Source organism: Ischnura elegans, chromosome 4 (genome assembly GCF_921293095.1).
Source record: "Ischnura elegans chromosome 4, ioIscEleg1.1, whole genome shotgun sequence".
NCBI lineage: Eukaryota > Metazoa > Arthropoda > Insecta > Odonata > Coenagrionidae > Ischnura > Ischnura elegans.
The window spans coordinates 125,189,053-125,205,120 of NC_060249.1; the positions used below are offsets into that span (position 1 = coordinate 125,189,053).

The 16,068-nt window shown below is 41.1% G+C and overlaps 1 protein-coding gene across 3 annotated transcripts in view; it reads right to left on the reverse strand.

The window, feature by feature from the left end:
* The window catches only part of LOC124158017, a 740,388-nt gene that overhangs the window by 623,342 nt on the left and 100,978 nt on the right, over window positions 1–16,068 (reverse strand). For 2 of the 3 annotated variants that reach the window (XM_046533161.1, XM_046533160.1), the window contains exon 2: window positions 7,379–7,435. The exons of the other annotated variant lie outside the window; for it this stretch is intronic. The gene's annotated coding sequence lies outside the window, so the exon portion shown is untranslated. The remainder of the gene's footprint in view (window positions 1–7,378; window positions 7,436–16,068) is intronic. 3 annotated transcript variants of the gene reach the window in all.

Below are 16,068 nucleotides of genomic sequence, written 5' to 3' on the forward strand. Positions count from 1 at the left end.
TTTGGAATTCCAGCGGTTTCGTAGTGTTTTCGGAAAAACTACCATTTAGTATGGGGGAAATCGGAAGAGCCTAAACTCCGCCCATGACATCTAGCTTGCACTAGTAATACAAGGCTAATTTTTTTAAATTATTATTACACATTGCTGCAAGTAGGCTATTGCCTGGTGGTAGCATTAGGTGTACACACATGAATAAAAAATGTACCTATGTAATACAAATATTCGAAACAGAAAAGATACGTATGGTAAACAATTATACATTAATTCTTGTCTCAAACTACTAAGAATTTAACATTGTCCCAATAAACCAATTTCAAACAATCAATTCAATACAGTAATTCTAATATGATACAGCTAACAAATGCAAATTGACCCAATCAACCCAATTTCACCCTCTCCCTAATAAACGACTATATAATTAACCAATACGTGATGAACACTCACTCCTAAACATTTTCGCATTTGAAGAGGAAGATCTTAAAAATAACTTCAGGTAGGTCGTTCCACTCTTTTATTCCTCTACGCAAGAGGGATTTTTTCAAAATGTCTATACTATTTCATGAAGGAATTCGTTGAAAGAGAGAGTGAGAGACGATTGCTAGTGTATAATTTGTGATTAATGGCTGATAACTAGGAGAGACGAATTACTCGCGGATACGGTGGGATCTATCGCCCCGTGGGCTCGGGAATCTCTGCTTCGGCCGGGCGCCATTGGGGTGGATGCGAACGCGGTCTCGGGCAAACGTGGGACACGGATCTGACACGGCGTTCTCGCTGCTGCTGTCTCTCTATATCGTGTGTGAGCTATTTTCTTTCTCCCATCAGCATGATTGGAAAGGGCGATGTGTACGGAAGGGGTGGGGATTCATAGTTCTCGATCGAAGGGGTTGCGGATGAAGCCTATGTTGGCATTCCAGGAGTGAGGAGACAACTTATCGTCCGAGTTGAAGAGAATAAGAAAAGGGAGTTTGAATTTATGAGCGGCAGCGACACCTCTCGACAGTGGCCGTAAACTCTCCTTCGCTCATTCCTTCTCCGAAAACTTCTCTGCGTTGCCTTCTCGCTCCAAACAGCCCCCCCCCCCCGTACCTACTTTTTTATTCTTTTTTTTTAGGGGGACTTACATTTTGGCGTTCTCCTCAGCCACTATTCCCCCAGCCCATCAACCCCCACAGCCTCATGCGCTCTGGTTATCGGAGAATCTTGACTTCCCGTTCGACTTATTCAGCTCTACTCGCCCGAACGTCAGGATATCCCCTTCAGTTATCTATTGCTATCGATTTTCATACGCCAGGGCCATGCAATTATCATGAACAATAAGTGAAACAACAAGTAAATGAAATGAAACAAGTGAAATTCATTCCTCAGTAACTAAGTGGTACTCAATAATTTACGTTATGTTTTGTTGTTGGCACACACTTTCCTATTTCTATGGAGACCACTCTGGAAACTTAGGAGACATGACAAATAATTAATGCTTGTCAGCAGGTCGTATGTGATGTCTTGATTGTTGCAGTGGTCCTCGTTAAAATAATTACCTTGTTTGTAGCTATGCCAGCTTGAAAATGTGGCTCGGGACCACGATGTTTTCGCAGATCAGCGCTTTAAGCTGCTGTCTCCGTCATCAAGATATTTTTATGAAGCATTCTTTGCCAATTTTTCGTTGAATTTTAGTCCGACGATTTTGATTTATAATACCTTGAAATTCAAGGCCAAAAGGAAATTCAAATTTTATAATTGTCCGTTTATCGTAATTAGCGGTTCTCAACTCCTGGTTATAGTGCATACGAGTCTTCGAATTTATGCCTATCTGAGCACGGTCAAGTTGAGTTGGGAGATGTTTAATTAAACTTATCTGCTCTAATTATAACTCTATGAGCGCCTATATATCATCTAAGATATTTACTGAATGTCTGCCCGACATTATGGTTTCACGGTATGGGTATTCGCTGAAACATCGCTGCCGCCTGAAAGTCAAACGTTAGCATGAAATTCGTTTTATTGGTGCAGGTGATTTCTATACACATTTATCATGTCAAGGAATAATAATTTTCCTATGCCCTCCTTACTTAATCATAATTATTATATCCCCGTGGAATAGCATGGAAACACTTTTTCTCTGCAGCATTTATCTTTTTTCAAAGATTATATTTTAAATCAAATAAGCCTTGAAAGAATACATATGGATATGATTTTCACATCTTTTTTTTCAATAGTGAAATTTAAATTTCTAGAATGTTGTCCAGAAGCATTTAAGTTATCCGGCTGATTTTGAAAAACAGTTGAACTTTACTATTTTTAGGCTACATCAACATGATTTGAACCGAATTTTAGACTATAGATGTGTACTTCTCCAAAGAGTGTAGGTAAAGTTCCTTTCTGATATATAGCTCCCTATTTTTAATGCCACTGGAGCAACATATTGGTGTCCGTCATTATGTTGATATTTGTCTCTATCGGTATTATCTTCTCAGACAGCATTGTTATGCCATCCCAATATACTTCCGTTCCCACACTTTAATCCAGCTTGCAATATTGTTATTACTCTGCCCTTGAATTGATTTGTCTGTATCCCAAACTCACCCAGGGCTCTCTCTGCTGTATGCACTGTTTCTATTTTCGGTCCTCAATTTTGGTGATAAGTTGTCTTATTTTGTGTTTGATAGTGCATTACGATTCTGTGAACTTTTTGAACCTACATCCATTATGCAGAGGAAATTAATTTTCATGTGGCAGATATTATGCTCTTTTATGCCACTCTCCACTGCTTTGTCTCATGGATAATCATTTGGGCTGTTCAAATCTGTTTAATGTAAGTGGTAGCTCACCCCTGTGGCATTTCCACGTTTTCTCTGTCTCTAAACAAGTAGCCTGCAGGGTAGGTAATGCGAGGGTTCTGAGACGCTGCTTTGAGAGGTGAGGGAGAATATGTTGAGAAGCGCTGCGGGGAAAGTGGGCGTGGCCACTGGAGGAAGTTCGCCCGTGAATCTCCAAATGGAATTACATCATAAAATCTCAGTTAAACGCTTGACCCGAGGGCCGTGGTTTATACACGTGTACCCATTGTCTGTATAACATTTGCAAACATTGGCTTTAGATATTTATGGAGAAGAATCAAAATGAGCGGTGAGGACTGAAAATCGTCGAATATTTGCGTTTTGCATCGCTAATACGGCGGCTGCTTCACACGATACTTCATTCAAGATGGTCATTAATTTTTAGTGGCTGCTTTTATTTACCTTATCTTTCCATTTCAGCTCACTTTTTTGCCTGTGATCATAAATGTTTGCCTTCAATTAGGCAGCTTTAATAATATTTTATCTACTTTTTCATGCTTCCAGAGTAAACATGTCCCTTTACCAAGGCTGGTTCAATAATTGAGCAAAATCGGTGAAAAGTATAGTTTACCCAAGTAAAGCTCTTTTTATATTTTTAAACAAATTATTAATTCATTTATTAAACTAATTGTCCAAAAACGCTAGCATATATACATTCATTTGGCATTGTTATAAAATTCTAAGGTTTAAACAAGCTGTGTCAGATTTTCTCAGCTTGTAAATCCATCCCTTACGATTTGCTTTAACTATTTTAATCGCCATACTTACGTTTATACGCATCATATGAGCTTAATTTATGAAGTATAGAATTAAATCATTAGCCTAAAATATCCATGAATAGTAGATTAGAAGAATAAAGAGGAATTATCTACGGCGACGTAAAGTCATGCGTAGTATTAAAGCCACGTAATTTGTAAATGGGTTGTTGCCGATCAGGGATATAAGAGTAGTCGGAGAGAAGTCGGGGTATCTTTTGCATGGAATGAGGGATAAATTTTGCTATGACGCCCGAATCAAAAGACTCGCCTCAATGTTATTTGTGTGAGGGCTTGTTTTTGTGGCTATTTGACTTAAATAATGTTCACAGCTTATTATTTTTCCGAGTGTTATGTGTACATATATAAGTTTTAATGAAGCTGAATATATTTTTATGAATTGAATAAAATTTTTCTCTTTGAATAAGTATTGATTTTCAAAATTATAATTTATCTATCGTAAAGAAAATGTGAAAAAGTTAGTGAAAATGAAAAATTAAGTTAAGTAAGTTAGTGTCACGCAGGAATTCTATCAAGGAAAATGGATTCATGAATCTTGTTGTAACCCTTTAACGGTAATGTTATTTAAGCTGGAGGAAAATTGTAAATAGCAATTTTTGTCGAAGAATTGCGGGTAAAATCTCTTTTTTCTTCTCTGATATTCCAGCCTTGATTCCTTAATTTGCGACGAGAATATACCACTGAATAGTCTGCGGTTAACTCATAGAAGATAAGCAGCCTGCAACATGGGTCAATACTTCAGTATAATCCAGCCTGGTTTGAATGATAACGGGAGTCACAATTTATAAATTGACGCACCAAATGGTATATGTCAATCACAGTGCATGTGAGAATTTCTCAACCGGCCCTTTTGCAAAATTTTCCCCCACCAACCTTCTAGAAAATTATTTCCTGCGCGAATTTCTGATGTGCTGGAAACGAAATGAAATACTATTCAAGCGCCTTTTTTTAAGTGAGCTCGTAGTGTAATTTGCACGGGCTATTAAGTCTGCTGAGGTACGTGAGAGGGCGTTTAAGCTGAGAGGACGATCGCAGCGACGCAGTCGGGGGAATTAGTTGCTGCAGGAAGTGGTTATAGAATCCTCTTCTATCCTTCTAGCTTTCCTCTATCTGCGTCCCTGAATGGATAGCAAAGTACTCACTAACGAAAGCTACCAAGTCCGACTGAAGAAAATGGAGGATTGGCTACGAGGGATGGACGTTGAAGCTCTTGCTGAGTGTGAGGGGATGGACTGCTTTGGAGCAATTTCGGCCCGAGGGACATTTTAAATAAATGGAATGGACGTTGAGGTGAAGGTAATAGAGGGAGAAAGAAGCTTCTCACTGCACTGCGCGACTTAAAACGAGTACCACTCTGTGTAGACTTTACTTGTGAATCATTTGAAAGGTAATGCTTTCGAAGAAGGCATAAAGGGGGGACTTACATCAAATAGAGGAGTCTACTCACTGCTGGGAATGTAAATGCTGAGGAAGTGGTGCGCTGATGTACGATATTATGCTATTATAGCATGAATGATTACATCAGCACTGCAGATAGCTACGTTTGAAATGTGACACCGCACAATAATGCTGAAAATGAAGTTGATAGATCGTGTGAGCAATGCAGAAGTCTTGAGAATACCAGAAGAGGAGGGATGCTTCTTGAAAACATTGCGAAAAAGACGGAAAAACTGATAAGCCACTGTATAAGGCACAATGGTTTGCTGAAAACAATCTTTGAACGTTAGGTAGAAAAGGAGATTGGCAATGGAAGGCTTGTGGTGAGATGTATGAAGCAGATGACGAAGGATGAACAACGGAAGAATAATATTAATGTAAACAGATTACCCGATAGGAGAACTTATTATAGACCTGGGTCAAAGCATTTTCCGGATTACTGGCTGTTGATGACTCAATGGCTAAAAGTAGTACAGTAATATTTATTCCATGGATTGTAGTGACTTCAAATTAACCCTTATTTGAGTTTTTAGGAAATGAGCCGATACGGAAAATGAGAATCATTACAGCAAGTTTGTTTTCAGTGTTTTTAAACCTGAATCTGACTCATTGGTACACCAATTGACAAAAATTCAATTTTAAATGTTTTGTTCTTTTCCTTAATTAACGAGTTCTTGCGAATGAAACATCGTTATTTCTTTAAATATTATGCATGATTATTTTAAAGATGAGTTTGACACAACGGTCCATGAAAGATTGGAGTAAAAGAGCGCCTGACAAAGGTAACAAAGCAATCCGCAATCTTCTGTTTTATTTTTGCAGTTTAGACTTGTAATAATTGTACCGAAGATTTCACTATGCCCTTTTATTATTTATAAGAAAGCACAAATTCCTCTGCCCCCCCCCCCTCCGCTATCTGTTTTTCGGGATTATTTCTCTCTAGCTCATTCGATTCTATTTGACCTAATATTATGATACGGCACCACGGTGACATAATCTGTGAAGCACTGGTATTTCCATGCATAAAATTGCTCAAGATATATAGGGCGTAGTCTACTAATCTCCAGAAATGTCCAAACTGATTCCTATTCAGGCTGAGTAGAACTAACTGCTGCCTTACAGCTCTTATCTAATCGCCTCTATTCCTCATACATTTTATTCAAATGAGGGATACATCTTTTCAGAGTCGGTTCCCTAATGATAGCCGAGTATTCGAGTCTCGGGTCTGTGCGCTGTAATGTGCGAGATAGAACGTGGGAAATGAATGAATTTTGCTATTGGGAAGTGGTGGAAGCCTAGAGGGAGTTCGCGGAATAGTCGCCCGTGAATGAGATCCTAATGAAGCCAAGGGAAGTGAGTCACTAGAAAAGGAAGAAGAAGTCAAAGAAGTTGGGAGACGGGACGTTCACGGGCCAACCAATCGCACCGTTCGGGCAAGAGCTCGTCGCAGTTCACCTGCTCTGGTTATCATCTTCGCAAAACACCGACGAGACGGTCGGAGGCGGTTGAAAATGTGCTGGGGGGAAACGGAGCGAGGCTCATTGTACAGTCTCGCATTCAGACGCCTCCTCCGGCTTCCCACTTTTATGAAATGTCTGCAGGAATCTCTGGAGAGAGACGGGTGACACGTTTCCAAGTTTTTATTGGCGCGCAGAATGAGTGGAAGGCTGCAATCGTGGAATTGTTGAGTGAGTCTTGAAAGGTGATCAATTTTCTGAGGGATAGAATTTGTCATAAATGGTGGTTGCGTGGGTTTCGAGAGATCATCGCCATTCGGACACTTCATTGTTGGTTGGTACGAGGGAGGGAGATCCACTGTTGGCAACGCCTCGCTCGCCGCAAAGTTCGTAAAAAAAATAGTGAGTGCATTCCAGTTTTGGCGATTAATGTTCCGTCTAGGACGAGTTCTCTTGCACGCTTCACTTGACTCCGAGCCTCATCACGTTTGGTTGGTCGGGACAGACTGCTTGCTGCTCTAATTCCTCTCGTTCGAAATGATTCGTGCTTTGGCCGACGAAGCATTTTTGACGGAATGGTCTGCATGGAGATACCACTCTCCGCCATTATCTAGGGAGAAAGATGTGCTGGTGTTGCCCACATTCCGTTCTATCTTAAATACAATAGAAATGACTGTCATTCTGCTCTTCGTTCCTTTAGATGGAGCGCAAAACTCTCTCTCATTATCGCGTCCTCCTATTTTATGATCTATTTAATGAACCTACTATTACATGAAGTAATGCTATTTATCTTGAAGGCATATGCCTCTACAGCAATTATAGTGATTTTGCCTTGAGGTTTACTTGCAATATAATTGATTAAGCTACTTACTTTGGGGAGAAATCTTCAAGTCATGGCCTCCATTCCTAGTTAAATGTCTGGCAATACCTGAAAGTAAAGGGAATTTTTAGAATTCTGTATATCATGGGTCCATAATATAGGTTTACTTCGGTAATAATCGGAGTTGATTAGCTCTTGTGGGCAAGTAATTAAAAAGACTATGATTCTCTTTGACACAGAAATTTATTACAGTGCTAATAATGTTCAAACACGTACAGATACCTTACTGTGGATGATTGTTTACTTCATGTTTTTTCATGATTTTCTCATTGCTTATTGTTGGTTTGCATTGATTATTCTTAGGCTAGTTCATAATTTCTGCAGGTTTTCCTCATTTCTTTACTTATAATATTTTGAGGCGTGTTACTTATATTATAATAATTAAAATCTCGAATACAAAAATAATTCAAGCTATAAGTAACTGAATACGTTAGTGTTTTTCGTATTTTTCTGAATTATGGACATCTATCCATAAAATGCCTGCTAGTATATTTGAAATTGAATTTTCTATAATCAAATGTTTTTTTTACTACCATATGGTATCAGAACGGTGATGTTTTGGCTCAGTAAGAACTTAATCAAAGAACTCAGAACATTTCCATTCAGCCATGTGAAAGTAGAGTTGAAAATAAGGAATTTTTGTGCTATCATTTAACAGCAATGCTTTACCGAGAAGCCAATTACTATAAGGGTGAGACAATAGAAGGGTGAAGATAAATGCTTAGGTGATTTCGTCAAATTGCGCGAAAAATCCACAGAGAAATAGTCATTCGCCTTGACCACGGTTCGATCCCGGATCCCCCGATTTTCGGTCGGGTGCTGTAGCCAGTTAAGCTACCAAGTCGTCATTCTTCTCAGTGGAAATCGTGGGATCCGGGTTCGAATCCTGGTCAAGGCGATTGATTTTTTTCTCCGTGGATTTTTCGCACAATTTGTGCATTGCGGGTGACTCCGTAAAGATATCTCCGTGGCTAGGTCCCGGTGTTCTTAGATTTCGTCAAATGGCTGTCACCCTCTAGGGCGGGACGGAGGAGACGAACGAAGTCAGAGGATTTCGTGGCGTTGCCTAGATACGGGATAAGAGTAAAGGTACAAAACTTTGCCTTTGAACTTCTTCAGCGCTATCGTTTATTCCACGTTTCCAACCAATCATTCGTTTCCGCGTCGCATATTTTCTTTGACTCTGTTCTTCCTCATCTATTTTTCATACGGACGCTTGATCGAGTATTCCCGAGAAAAGGTCCTCCGTCCTCTTCACTCCACATTTAATTCCAAGACCGCTAAAATCTACTGTTCTTGAGCTACATAAAAATAAGTTTTTCCTCCTGTATTCAGTGGAATCCGCTTCTGGGAATAATCATGTATAGTAGGGGCGGTCATCAAACAAATTTTTTCGAAAGTCAAAGTTCGACATATTACAAAATGTAGCCCGACGTACCAAATGAACAGAGAAAAAATTTTGTTCATGTAGGTTGACATCCTACGGTTACACCAGGGCCGTTTATGTTAAGCTTAGGCAACCCGCAATACATTCCCTCTTTTTACGCTATTTCGGCGATAAATGTCGTGATTTGAATGATGTTTTCAGCCGATTCTGCACCAGTCATGTACGAAATAGTCGAGGTAAGCAACATAGGTCGAATAATAACGTTTATTATACAATCACCGGTATTAAAATGCAAAGAAACATAAAAAACTTTGAAATTTTCTTAATTAATGGTATATATTTTAATTTGGTGTACTCGTATGGGCATGATCGCACTAATATGACCCTACCGTTTATATACAACAACATTTTTCCCCTCTCCCATCCTAGAGTAAGGATCTCCTCGTCTCCCTACGGTCCGCCTATGAACTGATATAAATACACTGGTCAGGGATGTGAAAAGCCCTGATGCCTTCATCTGGCGAATAGGTCTTTCTTGCCTGCAATATCCTTTGGAAGGCTACTCTTCTCGCTTCGACCCTTTCATTTTTCACCAATGAGGATGTTTTCTGGATGAGCGAAGAACGCTTTGCTCTGGATGAATTTCTCAAGAACTCTACTTTTTACGGAATTGTCTTATTCTCTTAAGCATTTCCCAGATATGTTCTGCTTCTGTAATCTTCCAATTTTTCTTTATTGTGAACCTCATAGGAATATAGAGTTTCATCATAGTCTCGGTTATTGAATTCAAAGCCACTGTTGGTCGTCTTGTTTCTATGTAAACGCGGATCACTCTGTTGGCCGTCATTCCCCATCTGCTGTTATTCATTTCCCCATTATCGCGATCAGCCAGCTCTTGTGGGATTATCCCCTGGAAATACCACGAGCCATGTCCAGCGAATAATTTTGGTATTTGCTGATGAAAGATGAATTTAGTTCAGGATCAGGTAGACCAAGATCAATCGTCTGAAATTTCATTAGAGGTAGCTGCGCACAGGTCTTTAGTTGGCGACCAACTGACCCAATGTAGATATTTGGTCCCGTCGTTGTCCCATCAAATTTCTCCATTATAAGTGGAGTTCATCTGAATGCAGAAGGCACTTAAATCTATAAGGCACGCCCGAGACGCACGTCGATAAACATATAGCGCCTCCGTTCCAGCCGTTCGCGGTGTTCGAATGTGATCCATCACAATCGATGCACCATATGGAAGACGTGTCAATTGTAGCAGCTTCAACTAATTCGAGGATAGAGTTTCCGAGCCATTCTCTTTCTCCTGTTTCAGTTTATGCATGTCCCAAATGAACCCCGCCGGGTTCTGCAAGGATGACTACATGCTCTTCGGTTATGTCGTGATGCGCACTTCATTGTTGCTGCACAATTCCCTGATTTTCGTCTTCTCTTTTCTTCCCTCGAAGAACAATGCTATCCTCGGTTGATCTCTAAGCTTTTCCATATCTTCTGAAGTCGCAAGCTCTCTGTATTTCTTCCTTTGTCGCGCAATTTTCTTCCGGTCGACAATCATCGATGCATTTTCAGGTGTGACCTGGCCGACGTCTTCAAACGCTCCAGTCACGAGAGTTGCTGCAAACCCTTGGCTACGTTGTGCCTTTTCACCGATTGGCAGGTCACAGGCAGCTTCAGGATGTTGCGCGCCGAGATATTATAGGTTGGGCGGGAGGATGGTTGCCATTCGTCGCCGAGCACAGGTGGCGAATCATTTTGAACTTTAGAGCACTAAGACTTGAATTTAGAACTAATTTTCTGGGCAAGTGATGCCCTATTTTCAAATGATTCCTTCGTTTTTATCATTTTTTTCTTTGGCAGCCTTCTTCCTATGTTTTTGTGGTTATCCAATCAATGGTCCCAATCACTAGTTCTCCGGTTGATCTTTGGTCTAAAAGGAATGATATTTCTTCATTTTTAATTTACGACTTCGGCTTACAAATACACTTGACCAATTTTGGAAGACACATTGAGGAAAATAAAACAATATTTTAACATCTTCCTTAAATTAATAAAGTATCGATGGGCAACAGAGGAATTTTTCTTCTTTGTGCTCTTCATAATTTTTTTACATTTCGTGTTGTATCTCTAAACTGCCATGAGGATGCCGCGGTTCGACATTAAAGGTCCAGACGCGTAGTTTTACACTTGGTCCACTCTGTCGGCGACAACATGGGCAATCTCCTGGACCGATTGACCAAATTTCATCTTTCTTGCATCTTTTCCATCTTCACCCATTAGTAATACTTCATAATATCTTCATATGTGGGAAGATATCTCCCAAACATCTGTCGAGGAGCGCCAAAGAGATGACTCTCAACTGAAGAGCGTGTCAATACATTCATTGTTTATTTTAGTTGCTTCTCCATTAAAAAAAATCACTTCGGCACGAAATCCTTGCCTCACAAAACCTTGCGAAAGGCCATCCACATGTACAAGACAATTCATCAATAGCGTACAGGGGATATGTAAATAGTAAAAGAGAATAGAGGGGAAATGGAGAAAAAGGAGAGGATACCGGCAAATGTTATTTTGTTTTAATTTGTATTTACATAGCCTTCAGCAACTCACTTCCTTCCAATCTGTTTAATTACCATTTATCTCCACCAATTTTGGATACAAAAAAGATTGCATCTTAACTGGTACGTCAGAAGACTTGAAGGGTGAGTAGTAATGGGAGAAGCTCGAGTTGGAGCGCCCTCCACGTGGCGAGTTCTGGGTCTCCCTGAGAGCCAGAGTGGCACCTGTTCTCATGGTGGGTGAAGAACTGCAAAATTTGGAACACGGAGTCATTTTCGTAGACGATGTAGCCTGAGCAGTGCGTTGACATTAGTTCATAGGCGTAGGGAGACGAGGAGATCCTTACTCTAGGATGGGAGAGGGGAAAAATGTTGTTGTATATAAACGGTAGGGTCATATTAGTGCGATCATGCCCATACGAGTACACCAAATTAAAATATATACCATTAATTAAGAAAATTTCAAAGTTTTTTATGTTTCTTTGCGTTTTAATACCGGTGATTGTATAATAAACGTTATTATTCGACCTATGTTGCTTACCTCGACTATTTCGTACATGACTGGTGCAGAATCGGCTGAAAAAATCATTCAAATCACGACATTTATCGCCGAAATAGCGTAAAAAGAGGGAATGTATTGCGGGTTGCCTAAGCTTAACATAAACGGCCCTGGTGCAACCGTAGGATGTCAACCTACATGAACAAAATTTTTTCTCCGTTCATTTGATACGTCGGGCTACATTTTGTAATATGTCGAACTTTGACTTTCGAAAAAAGTTGTTTGATGACCGCCCCTAATGTATAGGGACATGTAAAATTCCCAAATGTGAGGCATTTGAGAGCGACATTTTCCGCTTTTAACTGTAGTTCTGCATTTATACGGCAGAAGTGCATCTTAAAATTTAAGTAAAACTATATGTAAGTAATAATTGATCATGTTTTAACGAATTTAAGTATACCGGGACTAGCCACGGTGATAACTTTTACGGGAGTCACCCGCAATGCACAATTGTGCGAAAAATCCACAGAGAAAAGATCATTCGCCTTGACCGGGATTCGAACCCGGATCCCTCGATTTCCGGCCGAGTGCTTTAGCCAGTTAAGCTACCGAGGCGTCATTCTTCCCTGTGGAATTTTGTGGACTATACCGGACAAGGTGGTATGGACTGCTGAGCATATTATACGACGAGCAGTCCAAATCGTGCGCCACAGCCGGAGAGTAAAGTCCGAACTTTGAACACATATAGGTGTTCTCTCTTTGACGAATTTAAGTATACCGGGACTAGCCACGGTGATAACTTTTACGGGAGTCACCCGCAATGCACAATTGTGCGAAAATTGTACTCTCCGGCTGTGGCGCCGTGCGCACGATTTGGACTGCTCGTCGCATAATATGCTCAGCAGTCCATACCACCTTGTCCGGTTTAGTCCACAAAATTCCACAGGGAAGAATGACGCCTCGGTAGCTTAACTGGCTAAAGCACTCGGCCGGAAATCGAGGGATCCGGGTTCGAATCCCGGTCAAGGCGAATGATCTTTTCTCTGTGGATTTTTCGCACAATTGATCATGTATTCAAAGGAACATTCTGGGCGTCGATTGATGGGTAATTAGGCCGTATATATACAAATTAAACAAATACACCTTCAATTAGCATGTTTAGCTCTATTTGCTTGTTGGATAGTATACTTCGGTTCTAAACTTGATGCACGGCACGTGTTTAGTCTATCTCTCATTTAGTTCCTTTGCGCAATTACGTGTATTGCGTCGCATTTTAGTTCAATCGCTTGGGAATCACCTTTCTGTGCCTGAATTTTGAGGGTACGTAGAAGATGGAAAAGATGCCCCACTAGAGCTCTCATTTGTGCAATTTATACGCCCTCAGAGTATTAATATGCGCGCGGCATTTATTCCTCTTTTCTCTCGGAGGAAGTCTCCGCTAGAATTGCCTTTCGTTGCAAATCTCTCCTCTCTTCTTTCGTTGAATTGCTCTTCATTGATCGAGCACCGCCCTCGGCATCTTCTCCTCTGTCTCCGTAAGCGTGAAGAGAGCGAGCACGGCTATGAAAAGCGCGCGCAATGTCGATCCCTTCGCTTCAAAAGCCACTTGAGGCAATCATTACTAGATTTTTGTTTAAACATTTTCCCTGCATTTTGCTGGTATAATCCTGCGGTGAATCTTAAAGTGTTGAGTGAAGCTTATACAAAAAAAAGAAGTACCTAAGGTTTTTCAATTGGAACGCGGAAATTTCTCTGCATCGCATAAACCTCGCGTGGGCCGTCGTTGAGATTTATTCTGCTCGTGAAAATAGCTTCCAAAATGAGGCGCATGCATGACGAATCGGAATTCTTGTCGACTGCGGATCACAAATGAGCACCGCTCGGAGTTTTGAAAGCAAACGTTTTCCGTATAAATTGCTTCAAATTAAATATTTATAGGAAATATGGGGAGGTATTTGCTGAATTCTTGCTTTTAATAGTCATAATAAAAGGCCCTAGGTAGTCTGTAATTCTTTGAAGTACATTTTTACTTGCACCGTGCATAAATGTCCGTGCTTTGTTCTTGCACAAATTGTTGCTTGAGGAAGGACTTTTGTAAGCCCTTTTAAATGCGCAGTAGGTGACAACACATTTATAGTCTGTATACCATAGGGTGGAACGCGGGCCCGCCAGCTACCTGAGCGGCGAGCGCCGGGGGGAGGAGAGGACCGTCACAGGTGGCTGGCGGGTCCGTGCGCCAACCTACGGTAGACAGACTATTACACTGTTCTGCAAAAAAATAGTTCAAAAAATGCCCGGCTACCACTTAGGGTGTTCCTGGCTAATTTTGGGTCGTTGAATCCGAAAATGTCCTCCGTTTTTTCTATTACCCTCCATTTATACGCAACCCCTAAATTGGGGAAAACAACCCCTTATCTAAACTTATCGCTTTTCAAGGGACTTTTACTAATGTTATTTGCTTCTGATTGAAACAAACTGACGTTTTAAGTCTATCAGGGTCAAGAGAGAGACAAACTTCACTGGGGATGAAAAGATTTAGGGGGTGAATATTGAAAAAAAAACTTTAGAAACATTAAAATAACCAGTTTTCTTCGCTTTTTTTGACATATGATATGGTAGCTAATGGAAAAGTTTTTAAGTCCCGCCCAGAAGGCCTCGGTGGTAACTTCTCTACTCCACCGAGCGTTCACCATTTCCGACGCCGAATCATTAGATTCAGAGAAGAAACACCTGACCACAGCACTAATCAGGAATGGCTACGACCGGAAAATGGTCCTCGAAAGGGCCGCTAAGGTCAAGAAGATGCACTCACCACCATCTGAAGAACGCCAGGCCACATAGGAGGGGGAATTGACCAAACCTGCGGCACGGCTTACAATTCCATTCATAGCAGGAGTGCCAGAATGTATTGCTAGGATACTAATGAAGCATGACGTGGTCACAAGGTACAATTGCGTGACCAAGATACAAAACATTGTACCTGGACCAAAAGATCGTATCCTGCAGGCACTATGCGAAGTCGTGTACACAGTGCCATGCTCCTGCGGAAAATCATATGTTGGCGAAACATGCCGAGGAATGGCGATAAGGATGAAGGAGCATGTGAGAGCTACTAATAAAAAACAACTGCACTTGTCAGCCATAGCAGAGCATGTTTGGAGTGAGGCGGGCCATAAAATTAAATTCGAAAAAGTGAAGATAGTGGCAAAAGAGAGTCGCTACTATCCAAGGCAAATCAGGGAAGCAATTGAAATTCACAAAAGACAAAATATTAACAGGGACAACGGCTACCCAATCAGCAACGTTTGGAAGAGAGTTCTGGCCAATCAGCGCACAGAGGGAGATCGGCCAGTGCTATATAAGACGGCAAATAAATCTAAACTTCTCACCTTCGACCTGAAGACGAAAGCAGGATGGCTTTCGAAACTGATGTCAACCATAAACGACAGACGAGGCTGGAGAACCCGAAAATTAGCAGTCATCGCAATCATTTGATAGGGTGAACTGAGTAAAGTCAATAGATATTTTCAGGAGAATAGGTGTAGATTGGAGGGATAGGCGACTGATTCGTAATCTGTATATGGCCAAGACTGCGTAAGTGAAGATAGCGGTAGGAGAATCTGGGTGGGCAAACATTGGCCGAGGAGCGAGACAAAGTCGTCCTCTATCTCCGCTAATTTTTAACGTTTACGCTAAGGAGATGGTAAGAGAAGGGTGGGACGAGTTGGAAGCTGGAGTGAAAGTAAGAGGAATGTTGTGTTAAATCGGTAAGGTTCGCGGATGATCAGGCGCTAATTAGCCAGTCAGCGAGGGGACTGCAGGCTCTAGTGGATGCGTTAGACGATGGGATGAGGATTAATCACTAGAAGACTAAGTTAATGCGGTTTTGTAAAGAATTGCGAGCGGGGAATGTGAGATTCCAGATAAAAGTAGGTGGGAGGAAGCTTAAGCTGGCTTAGCAGTTCAACTATTTAGGCAGTGCGTTAGAGGAAAACGCTTACAGTAGTAAGGACATCAGGAAGAGAATTGCATTAGCAAAGAGCTACTGAGAGGTTCACTATGTAAGAATTTAAAGAAAAGGTTAGTGAAGAGTCTGATCTGGAGTGTAGAGCTTTACGGTGCAGAAACGTGGACAGGAAGGAGGACGAGAAAAGACTGAGGCATTCGATATGTGGGTGTGGCGAAGAATGGAGAAGGTGAAGTGGACGGAGAGGAGGAGGAACGACGAAGT